At 37.2% G+C, this 17,860-nt stretch overlaps 1 protein-coding gene across 7 annotated transcripts in view; it reads right to left on the reverse strand.

Moving 5' to 3' along the window:
* Window positions 1-17,860, reverse strand: part of KLHL32 (kelch like family member 32) — a 144,092-nt gene that overhangs the window by 40,511 nt on the left and 85,721 nt on the right. The gene's annotated exons all lie outside the window — the stretch shown is intronic.

Below are 17,860 nucleotides of genomic sequence, written 5' to 3' on the forward strand. Positions count from 1 at the left end.
ACTTTAAGTTGTGTGAAACCTTACTAAATAAAAGATGCTGAGCTACATTTCATTATGTATAAATTTTTCTTCAATGGACAAATGAACCCTTTTTTATTTCTCCAACCACTGGCATCAACCTATAGGGGATGTTAGCCTCCTACTCTTTCTCTTCTTCCTCCTAGCAGCTGAAAATCTGAAGAGACAGAAGCTACAGTATCTCAAGGCAGGAAGCTTTTTCCATCCTGCTACCAGATGACCTGTATTTATGGGCTAATGTTTTCAACTTGACATCCCTCCTAAAATAGTACCTGGACAACTAACTACTCCTGTTCTAGACCACATTGTTCCCTTCAGGGAAGAGGTCAAGAATTCACCTGTATTAGAGAAAAGCACACAGGGCACCTGGGAAATAATCATGTTTACCCGTTTTCTCTGCTTTTGCTGCATGCTCACACCTCTCTTCCTCTCTCCTCCGCAATCCTGGTTTTCATCTTCCAATTTACCGCATTGCTCCCTATCAGCTGCCTTCTCCTTGACCAGCCCCATGTGTGAGAATGACAAGGAGCCTCGTCAGTCTCACTTTGCTGGTGAGTTAACACGGGGACTGGAGCAAGGAAGAGAAACAGACTAAATTAAGTCAATTTCACTTTCACTGCTCTGCTGGATGGAATGGCAGCACCAAATGAAACTGACAAGAAATCTTGTAAATGTCAAATGAGCTGCACGGCTGGCAGATAGAGCAGAGCAACAGGGAAGATGGGAAAGTGCGAAGAGGGGTTTTTTTGGAATGTTTTATGGACTACATCTTGAACGTGTGAATTGGGTGCCTGTCCCAATGACTGTGGAGCTGTTTATGCATATGCAATGGAGAGTGGAGAAAGAATTTTTTTACCTGCTTAGAGGAGTCAGTACTGGAGGAAATTGAATCAAATTCCTGTGGAGGTTCCTGCTTGTTACAGAATCTCCCAGTCTGAACAGCGCACCTTCCCTAGCAGAGTTGTACACTAAAGATAAATCCTATCCATTATCTACTTAGGCTGCTGCATAAGAGTTTCACTTGGTTTTCTTGGAAGAATAAAGAAAAGTTCTTTACATTGTCAGAACAAGCACTAACAGCCATCATCCCAAAAGCCGGTTATTCTCGTGTCAGCTCCTCCTCACACTAACACAGAGGAGGTAAGGATAAATCTGCAGTTACAGAAAGAAAGAGAAAAGAATGATTTTTACATGAGGAGTATCTGGTCTGTGTACTTGCTTGGTGATTTAGTATCTTCTGATCACAGAAGATACTAAATGTTGTGGTACCTCACAACACCACTCCTGTGATGGCCATGCAATGGTGGCAACAACACATAGGGGTCTAATCAAAGCAAACATCACAGTATTTGACAAGCAACAACCACACTGTATTGTCCCTAGTTTAGAAAACTATATTTTCAAATAAGTCACTGATTGAATCCCAAATGCCAGAAAGAAATTTAGAAGAACTCAGTGTGTACTTACTGAGCTCTTTTTTGGTCAATGGCTATGTCTAGAGGGGATAAAAATAAATAAATAAACAATCAAACACTGTGACCTCAGGATCAACAGCCCCACTAAAATACATGCCAGGTCAAACTCCACTAAATGTCAGTTGACAAGGAAGGGTGGCTTTTTGCAGGCTTCGGAAGAGGAAAATACTGGAGAGAACATGATAAAATCTTCCCTTATTAGAGAGAAACAGTAACGAGACACAGAAATGCAATCTACCCCTGAAAAATCTTCACATCTGAAATCTCTGAAACTGGTAATCTTTCATTTTTGGTTTGAATATTTTTCATCATCCTCCAAATTCCCCTATCCCCTCAAATCAACAGCAATTGAAGTTGTTCTTGTGAAAGCTGTCTTACAGTTGAAGAAGCCAAATGTACTTATGGATGTATAAATAAAATCTCACCAGTTGTTTATTTATGATACTGCATGTAATAACTTACTTCAGATGCTTATTTATGTATGTGAGTTTATTTATTTATTATCGGGGTTATGTGTTTACTTATTTTAATAGCTAAGTTTCAGATTATTTTTGATGCTTCCTAACATAATGTGTTAGTTACCTGCTGAACTTACAGTTTACTTCTTGGTGAATACTGCAAGTGTGTTTTCTCAAAAGTGGCCTTGGCCTGGAATCAGTAACATTCATTTCTGGTTCTGTAAGATTAGAGTTGATCTACAGGTTTGCATTTCACAGACAAAGAGGCAAATAGTGCATTAGCTCTAACAAATGAAAATCAAGATTATACAGTACTGTAATTACTGTTTCAGTTACAATCCTACAGGAAAAAAATGTCACAGTGAGATTGCTCGATATATACCCCAGGTCATACAACTTTGCTCTTTATAAGTGGTAAGACTTTCAGAGATAGACTAAAATGCAGTAGGTAAGTTAGTTGCAAGAACACCTTACCTTCAGCTTAAAAAAAGTCCCACAGGAAGGATCAAAGCAATCACTCTTAAGTAAGTCTGATTTGAATAGATTTTTCACACTAAACCCTTAATTGAATTAAAAACTTTGATAAATGCTGAAATAGGTTACTAAATAGGAAACTTATTGGTGTGGTCATGAGTAAGAGCACTGGCAGTCTCTGCTTTCCACAGATTTTATTATATTGTGTAAACTGAACAACTACAACTTTTGAAGTAGTGCACAACTTTCTTCTGGTACTGTATTGCAGTGTATGTTCTTTGAAAACCTGCAATACAAAACAGGCTTATGTAAATTATTGAAGCTTTTAAACCCCTTTTTTCATAAACTTATAAGTAGATGCCACTTATCTTTTTTGAACTGAAGGATGAAATATGAACACAAGCAGAACTGTCACTAAGCTGAAGAGAATTAGGGAAAGATAGTGATCCTATCTCTTCTGATATGATGTATGTTACACTGCTGGAACACATTCAGACTAAGAAAATATGTATAAAATTATAGATACAACACTTAAAACTGAAGTTGAAATAGTCCTGAAATCTCACAGTAAACTCAAACTGATTTAGTAAATTGGCAAAATTATTATCAGTGTCTACTTCTAAAACAAGAAAGTACCTTAGATCCTATGCATCCTACTTAGTGTGCATCCCCTCACTGAAGAAAGGGAATCCATTGTTCCACACTAGTGGTCTTCTGATTCAGTAGTATCAACCTTTAGATGCCAAACCAATTCAACAATGAGCTGATATTTAAAGCCTCATAGAAGAAAATATGTTCTACAAACAAATACATCTGAAAGATGACAATATTAAATAATCAAAATAAATGATATGACAGTGTGCATATTTTGATACAGAGGTGTATTTTAATATAGAGATATGATAAATTGTCAAACAAGAAAAACAGATATAAACATTGTGTTTAAATTGCTTCTAAAACTGTCTTTATTCATTCGTACTTTAAAGAATAATTGCCTTGCACATGCCACAGAAAAGGATGTAACAGATTGATAAATTAGAGTTAATCATAACCAAGTACACAGCAGACTACAATATACCTCTATTCCTGTGCTCCGTGTTATAAATAGCAGAAAAAGCACAAGGAGAACTAAGGGGAAAGAATGCATTTCTTTATGACCTTATTTGAAAGATAAACTCCTTGGGGAAATACAATTTATTCAGATTATCAAGACCCTGCTGTGCAAATCTACAGTCTGGGAGCACACTACGGAGATCAAACAATATTTACTTTATTCTGTTGGGTATAAAAGCTTTTAATGAATGCATAATTAAAACAGAAAAAGTATATACAGCTTTAGAATTCCACTGCCAAACCAAGCCATTAATATCCAAAGTACTGTACCCAGTTGTAACTCCACCTGCTTCCTATTTAGATTACAACACTGTTATATATCAAGGTATCAAATGATTAGCCCTGCTGCTGTAGCAGAGAAGGGTTGCATGATGACACTATTTCCCCTCTTCCTAAAAGGGCTTCAGCTTCTTTAAAGCAAAAAAAAAGCAACCCCACGTATGGTGTCTCTGAGACAGGGACATAGCTATTCAAAATCCTTAAGCAGCACCTAGTATAACAGGGTCTTGACCCTATGTCCTCCAGGTTCTCTGCCACATTAAATAGTATGAACCAGCTGGACCATTCAGAAGAGAACCTTGACAAAAATCATAGCAAACGTGGACTCTAAATAGATAAGGCATCATAACAAAATGAAAAACTGTAGTGACAAAAATATACTTATCTGACAACACAAGGGATCAACATAATTTTAAGAGAAAAGAAATCCAGTTCTGCTGGTTCTAGCTGTTTCTTTCTATAGAAAAGATTTTAGTTCTGCAAAAGCTCACACATTTGGCTAAGAACTAATAGATCATGCACACATTCAACAACACCGCAAGAGACATAAACGTTTCATAATAAGCATAAGCACAAAAAAGCATGTTTTAGATCTTATTTGAAATTTGCCTCTGTTAAAACACCGAAGTCATCCAGTTGAGCCATGAAAAGCCTTTTGCTGAAGTTTGGTCACAGTGGAACAGCTGGGTCAGAATTTTTTAATGTATAAAACTGATTACACTTACTATGAGATTAGTGCAGAGTGCAGATGTGTTAATAGACAAAGTAAAAGATGGTTTTCTAAGTGACATGTTTTATACAATTAATTTTTCTGATAGATCACTGCTTTCTGAACACTTTCTGTAATTTTTGCTTTCATTTTCTCCTTTAAGCATGAAAAGTTAATTTGCATCCTTGCTGCTATTTCAAAGTAGGTCTAGAGCTAAGTAAAAGACCAACAATATCAAAACATTTCAGCCCTATTATTTTCCCTCTACCCTATGAGAATTAATTTCCCTTCTCACTTATTGTTTCTCTATATCTGCTTAGTTTTCAGGTTTAATCCTGCTGGCTGGTGCTAGTGAGAATTCTCCTTCAAGGCACAAAGGAGGCCTGTGAGCTTTGCAAGCACAGAGGAAAGACATGACAGATTGCTCATGTGATGACACAAATGTGTGGTATTAAAAAAAAAAGAGAGTGAAACATGCCATATGTAAAACCAAAAAAAGCAAACATTAAATATTTTAGACAACTCTGATTATACATACTTTTTATAATCTGCATACACAATTATGCGTATCATGGAAAGAAATAAAATAATGAAACATTAAAGACTGTCCAGTTAAGTTTTCATGGTACCAGTGGAACAACTACAGGTAAGGTTCTGCAGAGGTTTCAATAGCTGCTTTCCCTTGGGTAAAAGATGCTGCTATAGGAATTTTAAAAATTATTTTAAGTGTCCCTGGCACAGAAACTCCCCAAATAAAAAGCCTCACATCTCACCAGCTACTCCTAGCAAGACAACTGTAGCAATCAGTACTATTTAACAAATAGAAGTACAGGGATGAAGGAACATGGGGATCTTCTAACCCTTCATCCAGCACTTTTATACCATTTCAGACAGTAGAAACACTAAGTGGGGATTTGATGAGATTTATCAACATTTACCATTTTTGCCGAATATAGGAGCCTGCTGTATCTTCAAACGTGTTGCGAGGAATAACATGTCTCATACACACTCATATATTCTTTACTCCAGCACTAATCACAGAATATAGTCTCTACACATGATTTATCATTTTATATTTTTGCAAGTTCTTTGGATTTAATGCCATGTAAGAGGAAAGCTGAAAAGTATTAGGCTAATGCATCAACAAACAGTATTTTTTATGGTAAATGTTCTCTTTTTTTTTCTTGTTTTTGTTGCTAGTATTGACAAATCGAGAAAGAGCAAGTTCTGTCTTTAGAAGCCCAAAGCTTAAAGGAGTAGCAGCTAAAATAAATAATTACAAACCAGAAGAAGAAAAATAGGACTCTACAATATTATTACTTCCTTTTTGTTTTCTTTTTTGTTACAGGCTCCCATAACTATTCAAGGCCATGAGAATACAGGGGTAATAAGAGTTTAAGGCCATGAGAATACAGAAGTGGAAGCCTATTCCTGTACTATACCACAAGTTCATCAAAACATCTTCAGCATAAATTAAGAAAGATGCATCTCATTCCCACCTAGTATTACAAGAGGGCTCATCTGAGTTTGAGACTCCATCTTCTAATTTCCAGTTTAATTTACTCAGATGGTTTACATGCATTTGTTTCTGTGCCAACAGTATCTTTTAGATTTAACAGTGTGATGCTCCTCTCCCTGCTCCCCCCTGCCTCAGCATTTACTCTCTATACATATTTACAGAAAGCAATCATATTCTTCCTCAGCCTTCCCTTTGCTAAACTAAACAAGGCAAGCTCTTCTAATCTCTTCACAAAAATAGGTCTTCCCAATCATCTTAGCTGACCTTTCCTACACATCTCAGAATTTTGATTTCACTTGCTCTTCTGAATGGATAAACTCTTCCCAGTACTCCTGATTTTTCAGCAGTACCTTGTAAAGTAGCATTAATACTTCCTTAGCTTTAAAAATTACCTTGTATGAAATATCTTAAAAGTCAAACTGCCTTTTTCTTGATGCCATCACCTTAGTAGCTCAAAGTCATCATAGGATTTAATACATGAAAATTCTCTGTAAACTTGCTCCTCAAGTGAGACACAGCAACAGCCATTCAGTCTGCCAGGCAGGACAGAAATAATATGACATATTACAAATGGGAATTATAATTCAATAGATTCTATTGAAGATGCTCAGAAACTATTTCCCAATTACTTCTTTAATTTCTCTCTATACTTGAGTAACAGATCATGTAACTGTCCTGTTCCATACCAGTTACTGGGGGGGAAATTATTTCAACAATTTATGACTCATTTCAAATTATATCTGGATCAGTGGGCTGAGGCCAACAGTATGCGATGCAACAAGGCCAAGGGCTGGGTCCTGCACTTTGTCCACAACAACCCCATGCAGCACTACAGGCTGGGGGCAGAGAAACTGCAAAATGCCCAGTGGAAAAGGACCTGGAGATGCTGGTCAACAGCAGCTGAATATGAGCCAAACATGCCCAGGTGGCCAAGAAGGTCAGTGGCATCCTGGCTGGTATAAAGAACAGTGTGGCCAGCAAGACCAGGGCACTGATTATCCCTCTGTACTCAGCACTGGTGAGGCAACAGCTTGAGTGCTGTGACCAGTTTTAGGCTTCTCACTACAAGAAAGGCATTGAGGTGTTGGAGTGAGTCAAGAGAAGGCCAACAGAGCTGCTGAAGTGTCTAGAGAGTAAATCATATGAGGAGCAGCTGAGAGTGCTGGGGGTATTTAGCTTGGAGAAAAAGAGGCTCAGAGGAGACAGTATAACCCTCTACAACTGCCTGAAAGAAGGGTGTAACCAGGTGGAGCTTGTTCTCTTCTCCCAGTGACAGGAGAAGAGGAAGTTTTCTCAATCTGCTCTAGGAGAGATTCAGGTTGGACATCTGGAAGAATTTTTTCATTGAAAGGGTGGTTAATCACTGGAACAGACTGCCCAGGGTGGTGGAGTCACCTTCTCTGGAAGTGTCCAAGAAACAACTGGACATGGCACTTAGTGCTATGGTTAATGGACATGGTGATGTTTGGTCAAAGGTCAGACTCAATCTTGGAGACATTTCCCAACCTTAACAATTTTATTATTCTATTCTGTGAAAAGTAGGTAAGTAAATCCTCCTTAATATCCTGAAAACCAAAGCAAGTTTTAAATCACTATTAAGTATGAAAATTTTAGATATAGAAAATACAAAACCAAAAATTATTTCTAATTCACAATATGTTGAAGTGCAATTTTTATTCTTCATTCATGTCTCCATTACCAGCATGGAGGGCATGGGAGAGTGGAAAAAAAATAAAAATCAACATTACTGATATATCTGTTAATAGAAGTATTAGTGTACCTGAAAGTTTCCCTTTCCAATGGCTTTTTAAAATAACTTGCTATTTTGCCAACATTTAATACGTCAAGCTGAAGTTTTCCAGCTTCAAGATGAATCACTTAAAATCTCTTGAAAACATCCTTAAAAGCATATTAAACATTATTAAGAATGAGCCTGACAGGAAAAGACCATTGCTTTTCTATATTAAAAATATTCACAATGGAAATTGATCATAGGAGTTGGCATCACTGTGAACAACTTCCACTGACAATCCTCATCAAACTTCTAGAAAAATAATTTGGATATGCTCAGTAACGACTTGTTTGAACTTTTCAGTCTAAAATCTCATCACATAATCTGTCCATAATCTATTCCACAGCTACGCAATATTATGTCTGCATCATTGTGCACTGGGAACCTAATCACAATGACAAAAACTGAATGCCAAAAATCTGTATCTATTGTGCTGCTTGGGATCCACTTTGGAGACCCAGAAGATCAGAAAAAGACACTCTCACTTTCAGTGCAGAAGCATGAAAAAAATCCAGCTCAAAGAACAAGAAAGCAGATCCAGACAGGAATCCCAGAGACTACAATAGGCAAACAGTGCAGGAATATAGCAGGAGATTTAGAATCACAATTCAGAGAAGACATGGCTTCTTGGGGAAGCTGAGTGATAGTTCCTCCAACTACTCTGCATAAATGAAATGAAAAATGATGACGACTAATAGAAAGCATGATAGTCACAAACTAAAAAAAAGGAAGGCAACATTCATGACTCAAGTCATTACACTAAAAAACAAACAGGGAGAACATTCAAAATTATCAATATACTCATGTTAACACTCTAGGTATAAATAAGAACAAGGATGTTCATGTGCGAAGAATATATAGTATGGTTCAAACAATGGCTTCATAATCTTTTTACAACCAGTGTTTTATTTCTGGAACATTTCATTGCTGTATACATGTGCTCTGTATTAAGCCCAGCAAGGGGCCACTTTTCTAGAAAATGGGTTTCAGGCAACAACCTCTCACCAAGTGCTTAAGGATTACAAAGCTAATAGACACATCTACAAATTAAGAATTGTGAAAGGGTAGCTGTACTGAGCTGGTCATCTAATAACAAATTGTCTAAAATAAGTGGAACAACATGAATAACACAGACAAATTCAAGTCTCAGAAATATTTGCAAAACAACCCAAAGCAACAAAACTTCCTTAGAATTTTACAGCAGTATGTGATACTCCACCTACAGAAAGGCTAAATCCAGTGCAGGATAACTCAATAATGAGAATAACTCTGACAGACAAAGTAGAAATGGTCACAATTTGAAATCAGTACACCCTAATTCATTATAGGAATCCCATCACCTGAGCTATCTATTAACATTTGACTTGTATGAAAGGATTGAGGCATCACTAGGGAAATATTTTCTTTTTTTTTTCTGAAACCTCAGAAGAGCTCAGTGTTCCAAGTTTACAAAAAATATTAACAGCATAAAATGGGACAAGCTTAACACAAGGAGAATTAGAGAAATTTGTGTGTTATAATGTTTCACAATTTTAATATATCACATACTTTTAGTAGTATGCATCTCAGGCAGATAAAATATTTGCTCAATGACAAATTTGTTCAACCTCAAAATGAAGTTGATAATGGTAACTTATAAAGCAGTGTAACTTTTCCAACAAAGTCTTCAAGGAATCAATTTTGGTCCAATACTGTTAACAGTTAATTGAAGTAGAGAATGGTAAGTTTTGTCTGTAGAGTCTGCAGAAGACTCTGCAAGGACAACAGATTATTGTTAGGCTTTTCTGTTTAAGTAATAAAAAGAAAAGTAATAAAAATAAAAAGTGTGGGTATACATCTATATCTATCTGGGAACCAGTAACATAATATAGAAAATATACCAGGCTCTATTTGGAACAACACTGACAAGCCATCAGCAGGCACTAAGAAGCAGTCATAAATAGCAACGTCAGTTCTCAGAACAGTGCTGCTGCTGCAAAAAAGCTCATGTCATAAAAGGCACACCCACTACTGCCCAGTAAAAGAAAAAAACCCTCTTGCTGCTTCAACATTACATTTTAAAGCTACTCTTCAATTAGTGGTCCCAGTTCTGAAGTCAAAACTTTAAGAATACTTAAATACTACAGGCTGGAAAACCAACTTTGCAAGATTTCAGGTGCTCAACTTAATTTTTTAAAGAAAGACTCCTGGAGAATTTGCTCTTGAGCAAAGATATTTATAACATGAAGAGAATATATGAAAGAAAAAAAGCTCTGACTTAATTTTCAGAAAATAGTTTCTGGTGCATGAATATAGGATAAGAACTACCCTGGACAAGGAACTAGAAAGTGCAGGACTGTTTGCGTTGGCTTTATGGGATTATGTACATTTTGCAGCTCCGCATTAAAGAAAAAATGACTGCAATAAAACAAGTTTTTTTTGGCAACTGCCTGTACAGGTAAAGAAGGAAATATTTCTGCAATTTGACCTCTGGAGTTATAATAGTTTCTCATTCCTCTCAAAAGCAAGAGACTTGTTGCAACTGCAGAAAGATATGAGAGTACTCAGCAGTTAAAAGAACCTGACTGTATGTCAATGACAAAAAGGCAACATTTCCACTTTATTTGGAAAACTCTTATTTGTTCAGGTACCTCTATGCTCCTGCAATATCTGACCTCAGCTCAAAAATTGCTAAGAATTTTTTTTTTTTTTTTTTGCTTATAGCACTAAACCAAGGCAAATTCTCATTTTACAGAGGAAAAAAGGAGAAGCAGAAGAATAATTTGAAAGATTTCCCATGATACAGAATATACAAAGAACAGAACCTCAAATGCCTGGAACCTACTCTAGTGCTCTAGTAGTTAGACAACTCCTGTCTGCAACAACTTTAACAGATTTTAAAGTTATGTATACAGTTCAAAATATCAGCAAAACTGTCTGCAAAGTGTATTGTATAGGCATTATACCCCACTAAAATAAAACTCTCTACAACCCTCTTTCCCCAGATTTATGCAGTGAAAAGAACATCTCTTTGTCCCACAACTAGGAGCTGTGTTATTAGTAGGTTTACTATGTAATAATCAGAACTGATTTCAGGAGGCAAGCAGTATAAAAAGGCCTAGTTGTAGGCCATAAATGGGCAGAAAAGCAAATGAAAACAAAATTGAAGAACACTGAATTAAAAAAAAAATCAGTACATGTGAGGATCAAGAGGAGTTTGCTGGTATTTCACAGAATCACAGCATTAACTAGGCTGGAAAAGACCTTTGAGATCATCAAGTCCAACCTATAAACTAACACTACTTTGTCAACTAGATTAAGGCACTAAGTGCCACATCCAGTCTTTTTTTAAACACCTTCAGGGACAGTAACTTCACCAGCTCCCTGGGCAGCCTATTCCAATAACAAATCACTCTTTCTGTGAATCATTTTTACCTAATGTCCTGCCTGAACTTCCCCTAGTACAGCTTAAGACTGTGTCCTCTTGTCCTGTCGCTGGTTGCCTGCAAGAAGAGACTGACCCCCACCTGGCTACAGCCTCCTTTCAGGGAGCTGTAGATAGTGATAAGGTCTCCCCTGAGTCTCCTCTTCTTCCAGGCTAAGCATATTTTAAGTATTATTGACTTGGGATTCACCTATCATTCTTTCAGTCAGAAATCATTATAAGTCTGACTTTCAAAACTAGGAAACCTGGAAAGCATGAAGGCCAAATGTTAAAATTGGGCCTTGACTCAATGTCCAGTTTGACATTTCCTACCTCTGACCTTCAGTAGTGCCGAACAAGTCACAAGTCCTCCCAAAACCTCCCAAAACATGTGAATGTTCACACTGCTGAAGGTGCCAAGCACCAGGAATGTATGAGGCCTCAAAGACCATGACAACTCTTGTTCATTTGTTTGTAGCAGTTCTTGTCAAGAATAAAAAATAATTCAATCCCTCACTCCCAAATCTCAGTTTACAGTCAGAATCCCTTGCTTTAACACAAAGCCTTTTTTCCCCACAGAAATAGAAAACATTTAATCCATGCAACATATATTTAAGACAAATAACCAAATGATGAAATTCTCACTGACTTTAAGATTTCACCTTTAAGATACCACCTTTAAAAGCTGAACAGATCATCATAGGCCCAGTTTTTAAGTGTTCACAACTACAGACACTTGCCAGGATCTTAAAATCCTGAAGGGTTTGAAGGGCTCCTCTCCACCATTCCCCTTTAAACACAACAGAATCACGTGAAGCAATGCTCTGTGGAGAAGGACATGGAAGTTCTGATGGACAAGTTGTCCATGAGCCAGTACTATGTCCTTGTGGCCAAGAGGGCCAATAGTATCCAGGAGTGCATTAGGAAGAGCTTTGGCAGCAGGTCGAGGGAGGCGACCCTGCCCCTCTACTCAGCCCTGGTGAGGCCACACCTGGAGTGCTGTGTCCAGTTCTGGGCTCCTCAGCACAGGAGAGATGTGGAACTCCTGGAGTGGGTCCAGCAAAGAGCTACATAGATGTTTAGGGGACTGAAGCATCTCTGTTTTGAGGAAAGGCTGAGGGGGCTAGGCCTGTTCAGCCTCAAGAAGAGATGACTGAGAGGGGACCTCAATGATGTATCTGAATGGATGGTGCCAAGAGGATGGAGCCAGGCTCTTCCTGGTGGTGCCTAGCAATTGGACAAGAGGCAATGCGCAGAAACTGATGCACAGGAAGTTCCACCTGAATATGAGGAAAAACACCTTTACCATGCAGGTGACTGAGCACTGGAACAGGTTATCCGGAAAGGTTGTGGAGCTCTCACTGGAAATATTCAAGAACTGTCTGGACACAATCCTGTGCCATGTGCTCTGGGATGACCCTGCTCGAACAGGGAAGTTGGACCAGATGACCCAGTGTGGTTCCTTCCAACCTGACCCATTCTGTGGCACTCTTTCACAGAACATTGGAAGGGCATTTAAAGATGGAACATAGCTCAGTTACTTCAAAAAGAATGTATTTCTGCAGTTAATCTACCAAGGACAGTCACTGCTTTTAAAAATTAACTAGAGCTTACTAAAAAAGATTTTAGCCAATTATTATTCCATGCAATGTTATAAAAATTAGTCCTTGTCAAATACAAATTTCAGTAAGAAATGTTGCTAAAACATTCAAATTTCTAACATTTCAACCACAATTATAAGCAAAAACCTATCAACAGCTTATAAAAGGTTGCATATGCCTAATATTGTTCATTTTCTCCCACCTCAAAATATTCACCACACATACACAGATAATTTTTTGCTACTTGTTTTTCTCCTTCTCAAGAAGTTCTTTAACCTGTTCAAGTTCTGGTCCAGGGCTGAATGCTGCTATATGAGTCCAAACCTTGATTAGGAATACACACATGTTAAGACTCACAATAGTATCTAGGGCAGTCAAATAATTTCAAGTGTTTGGTTACAGTAAACTTTCAATAGCAGTATTGGGGGTCCTGGACATCACTGCTGCATACATACACTTCCTACATACTTCAGCTCCCCATGAAGATGGTAATGCTGCAAATATTAGTAAAAATACTGAGAGGCAAGGAAAACCAAAACACAAACACATATTAACAGTGATTTGGGGCATGTATGACTGGAGGCCTGTCCCCCTAGTGTTTGTCATGTCCACAACATGCCATCTCAAGTCAGTTGGAATTCCAATCCCAATGACTGCTGGTGACTGAACATACCTGAGGTTACTACAGTAATTTCCCCACGATAATCAGGTGTGCTGAGATGTTATGGAAATTCAAGGCCCTTTACATACAGAATTAGAACAGATACTGCTTGCAATAAACAAAGAGGAAACACTGAAATGGAATTTAGAAAAAAACTCCACTGTATAGCTTTGAAAATTTTCAGAACAAAGGTCAAAGTGTTTACAAGACAAGTTCAGTCAATGTATCACTACCCCTCTGATCCAGAGGACACAACAGCTCCCATAAAAATTACCATAGAAAGGATTCCACGTTACCAGTTCAATTCCTACTGAACTGTAAATAAAACTCCTAGTTTAAGATCTAATGTTACCTATACAGCTAGACATACTGTGACAGAAATCACAAATTCAGTAAACTCTGCTTGAACAGATGGGAAATTTAGCAACAACTTCCTCCAAATTAATAAGCAGATGTTTTGAACATATTACACAAGAAAATGGGTGAATGAAGTTACAGCCATTTCTCACGATTTTCATGTCTGAAATAGCACACTTGCAGGACATTATCGATGGTTAATGAAGTTGTTGATACCAATGATCTTTAGGCTTGGATCTTTAATTTTTAGAATTAGATGAATGAGGACAATTTATAACTTTCAAAGCTCTGATTACATATTGGCTGAAGATTCAGTAAGTCATTACAGCATGTATACATGTATATTCATTCTGGGTTCAAGGCCTATTCCATACCCTGGACAGAAAAAGAGTCTTTGTTCTAAATAGAGTTAGTCTACATCACTCTTCTGAACTAAAACACTGGTTTCCTGGCAAATTCTACTCATGCAGTTGTGCAAACAAAATACCATAAATGACGGAATGTGCTAAAATGCTGTTGCATTTACAGTTGTTTTGAGATCTACTGGAAAAGATCAACATCCTGTCATGGAACTTCTTTATTTGTGGTCCCCTAAAAACATAAATGGTTCAGCAAAAGATGTTTCTCTATTACGTTTAAATACTGAAATAGTATTTACCAGTAGTTAAATAATATTGAACACTAAAATAGTATTTCACAGCGGTTAAAATGAGATGGTAAGCTGGAGTACTTCTATTTCTGAAACTAATAATATATAACTTGGGCTTGGGTAATTTAACTCACAAATCTTTCTTCTTAACTAGCACAATCAGTTGAGTATGTTGTAAGCAGTTCATATAGATGGATCAGTAGTGATTAGGCTATCAGTACAACATAAAATATTATGGGCAGGGCATCAACTGCCAAATACATAGGTTTGAATCAAGCCTGTATTTCTTTTAGCTTTAATGAGAAATGGTCTACAAAAAAGACTAAAATGCAAATACTGCATGACTGGAGAATGTATCAACCTGGATCCTCATGACTTCAGTCCAGTTTCACCATTTAATAAACAAGGTTTTCAAAGTCTCTTCTACTAAACTGACTGAAAAATTAAAATAAAATTTACATGATCTCTTTAATGTCTTTCAATAATGCAGACTGAGTCATTCACTATTTTCCAAAATATAATGTAATATATATAATACAATACTTCAGGTGATAAGTTGCCTCTGAAATTCCATCAAATAATACATTTGCTCATTCACTTTCTTAAGAAAGATTCTTTTACAGCATTTAGAACTTGAAATTGACCCCTGTGAAAACAATAATACTGTATCTAAAAATACAAAGTAGAAAAGAAGTAAAAGATATTTACTTCATAATGAAGAATGAAAAAATTCAGTTCTGTTTTGGGTAAGATAGAATAGAGGAAAGAAAAGATGAACAATTAACTGTCTACCACAGTGATACTTCTGAGATAAAATCAGATTGTAACTCACTTCAAGCCCAATGCTGTCTTCAGGTTCATAGGTTACAAATGATTTATAGTCACCATTTCCTACTTAGCATTCTGGTTTTTGCCATATTGTAAATACTTTATAATCAAACCATTTTCTTGTTTCAGAAATACCTTTGCTAAAATGGCTTAACACAACTCAAAGTGCTTTGCATCAAAGCAAACTTAAGTAAAATTTCCCTCTGCTTCTTTACAGGAGGTAAAAAGCCCTCACTGTGTCTGGTGCCTATATTCCTGTTCTTTCACATTAGAGCTGTAAGTCTCCTCTTTCAGGTCACGTCTTCCCCATAAAAGTGCTAAACTAATGCCGCTTAATGACAAATTAATGTCCATGAATAAAAAATACACCTCTAATAGCATAGAGTAATTTGCCATTACAATATCATCATTGGACATGCCCCTGGTTTAATACGATGTATTTAATTCATAACTTAATGAGTGATATATAAAAAGAGAGAGATGAACCCTGCAATTACATTTATGTGAGTCTGTCACCTTATTTGTAAAACCTTAGAGTCATTTACATTCAAATTAGAACAAATGAGTGATTTCACAAAGTGCAGTGATAAATGACCATTGCTGCACAAGACAGAACTGTATTTCCTGTGAAAACATTAACAGTTTCCTATTATTTGTTAAAAATTACAATGCATATTGCCCAGTGTTGTGTGAATAATGACTTTTTTACTGATTAGGTCAGAAGACTAATATGGAGTAAAAATAAATAATTTTTCTTTTCATTTTTTCTGATTTTAGCTTGAATTTCTCTGCTCAAACTGTTACGGACTCACACTGCCACCTGCTGCCCAGGCCCGGGGAGGAAGGGTCCTCACTGCCTCATTCCACGTCCAGCTCAGCCATTCTGCCTTCTGGGTGTCATCTCTTGCAATAAACAAAATTTTCCTTCCAGACTTCTAAGTGGACATGTCACTGACAATATCAGCAAATAAGGAAAGGTGCACTACCTAGTTACAAACACTTCCGTTTTGGGGGCTCATGCATCCAAACTGCCTCAACTCATAAGGAGAATTTAAAGTGAAATACACTGGGGACCTGGAGGGACAGGGAGGACATAAAACGTTAGTATTGATCAGGTGATAATAAAACCAAAGGATTTTGTACACTAAGCATTCTGGCATTCATCAGCCCTGTTTACAGCTTTATAAAAAGACTGGAAAGATTCCAGAAGCAGAAATCTTTCAGGGACTGATGGACAGAAAGGTCATCTAAAGAGGCCACACCAGCTAGAATGACAACATGAGAAGGGCAGGAAGGGAAATCGTGAAGCAATACAGTTTCTCTGTTCCTATTTAAATACATACTAAAGCTGCTCACCCTTCCTGACAGAATTTGCAAAGAGATGGCAGATACAGCACTAACTGTCTCTTCCCAACTTGTGACCTCTCCTGTAACTTTGCTGCAGAGGACTGGCAATGTGCATCCATACAACTACCTAGACCGCTTGGGAGCTTTGATCTTGCCAGCAACAGCTAACCTAGATGTTGCAGCATCATTTTTTTACACATCCATCATCAGTTTCAATTCACATTGCAGATAAATAGCAGCAAGTGGATTACAGTAAGAATGGGATTCAAAGTGACTGGGTATTGTCATTTTGGTATATTTTCACTTTCCTCACTGACACCAACCGAAAAATGGAGAAAAACACCATCATTTTTTTTCCTGAGTCCCATTTTAAGTTGGATTCTTCACTAGTGCATTCACATTTCATATATATATAGATCATTATCTCTGCAATGTAAAGAGATAGCAGAGAAAAATTCCCAAAGTTATTTTCGACTTTTTTACAAGAACTTTTCTAATGACTGTCAATAGCTCAATGACAACAGCTGACAAAACTTGCTCCTTCAAAAAATAGGAAGCTAGCACAGCAACAACTGGTTGCATAACTCTTAAAACCAGAAGAATGTAAGACAACATTATTTTTGTCTACTTTGTATTCTTAGCATGGGAAGGGGTCACTTCACCACAGGATAAAGTTGGTAGACCTAAGTTTGCTGGTGGTGACTAATTCTGGGGGATTGAGGGGAGTGTGCAGAGTATGCATGTATGTACTTAGATTAAAAACTCAGTATTAGTTAAAAAAAGCAAGCCTTGGTTGCAAGATGACCTTTAGATTTTCTTTCCAGCAGTTTAATTCACTCTGTATAAAAAACCCAGGAGCTAAAATCCCAACTGATCTGGGGCTTTTAGCAATACAAAGGTGATGCTCTCAATCTCTGGTGTACAAATTAATTCATCTCTGAAGGAGTGTATCTGAGTGAAAGTTGGGATTGTCACTGGCACCACTCCAAATGGAGAAGTCAGGTTTAAGAAAAATAGCTTTGAAGCTCTGGCCTACCCACGTTTATAAACCATGCACACTCCTCCTTTTAATTCCACATGCAAATTCATTTGTAGCTTCTTCCATTTAAAAACAGTAACATATTTCGATCTACAACACATTTGAATAGTTTAAAATTAGAAGAAGAAAAGATTCAGA

This window comes from Lichenostomus cassidix, chromosome 3 (genome assembly GCF_008360975.1).
Source record: "Lichenostomus cassidix isolate B80296 chromosome 3, HeHo_3.0, whole genome shotgun sequence".
In the NCBI taxonomy this organism is placed as follows: domain Eukaryota; kingdom Metazoa; phylum Chordata; class Aves; order Passeriformes; family Meliphagidae; genus Lichenostomus; species Lichenostomus cassidix.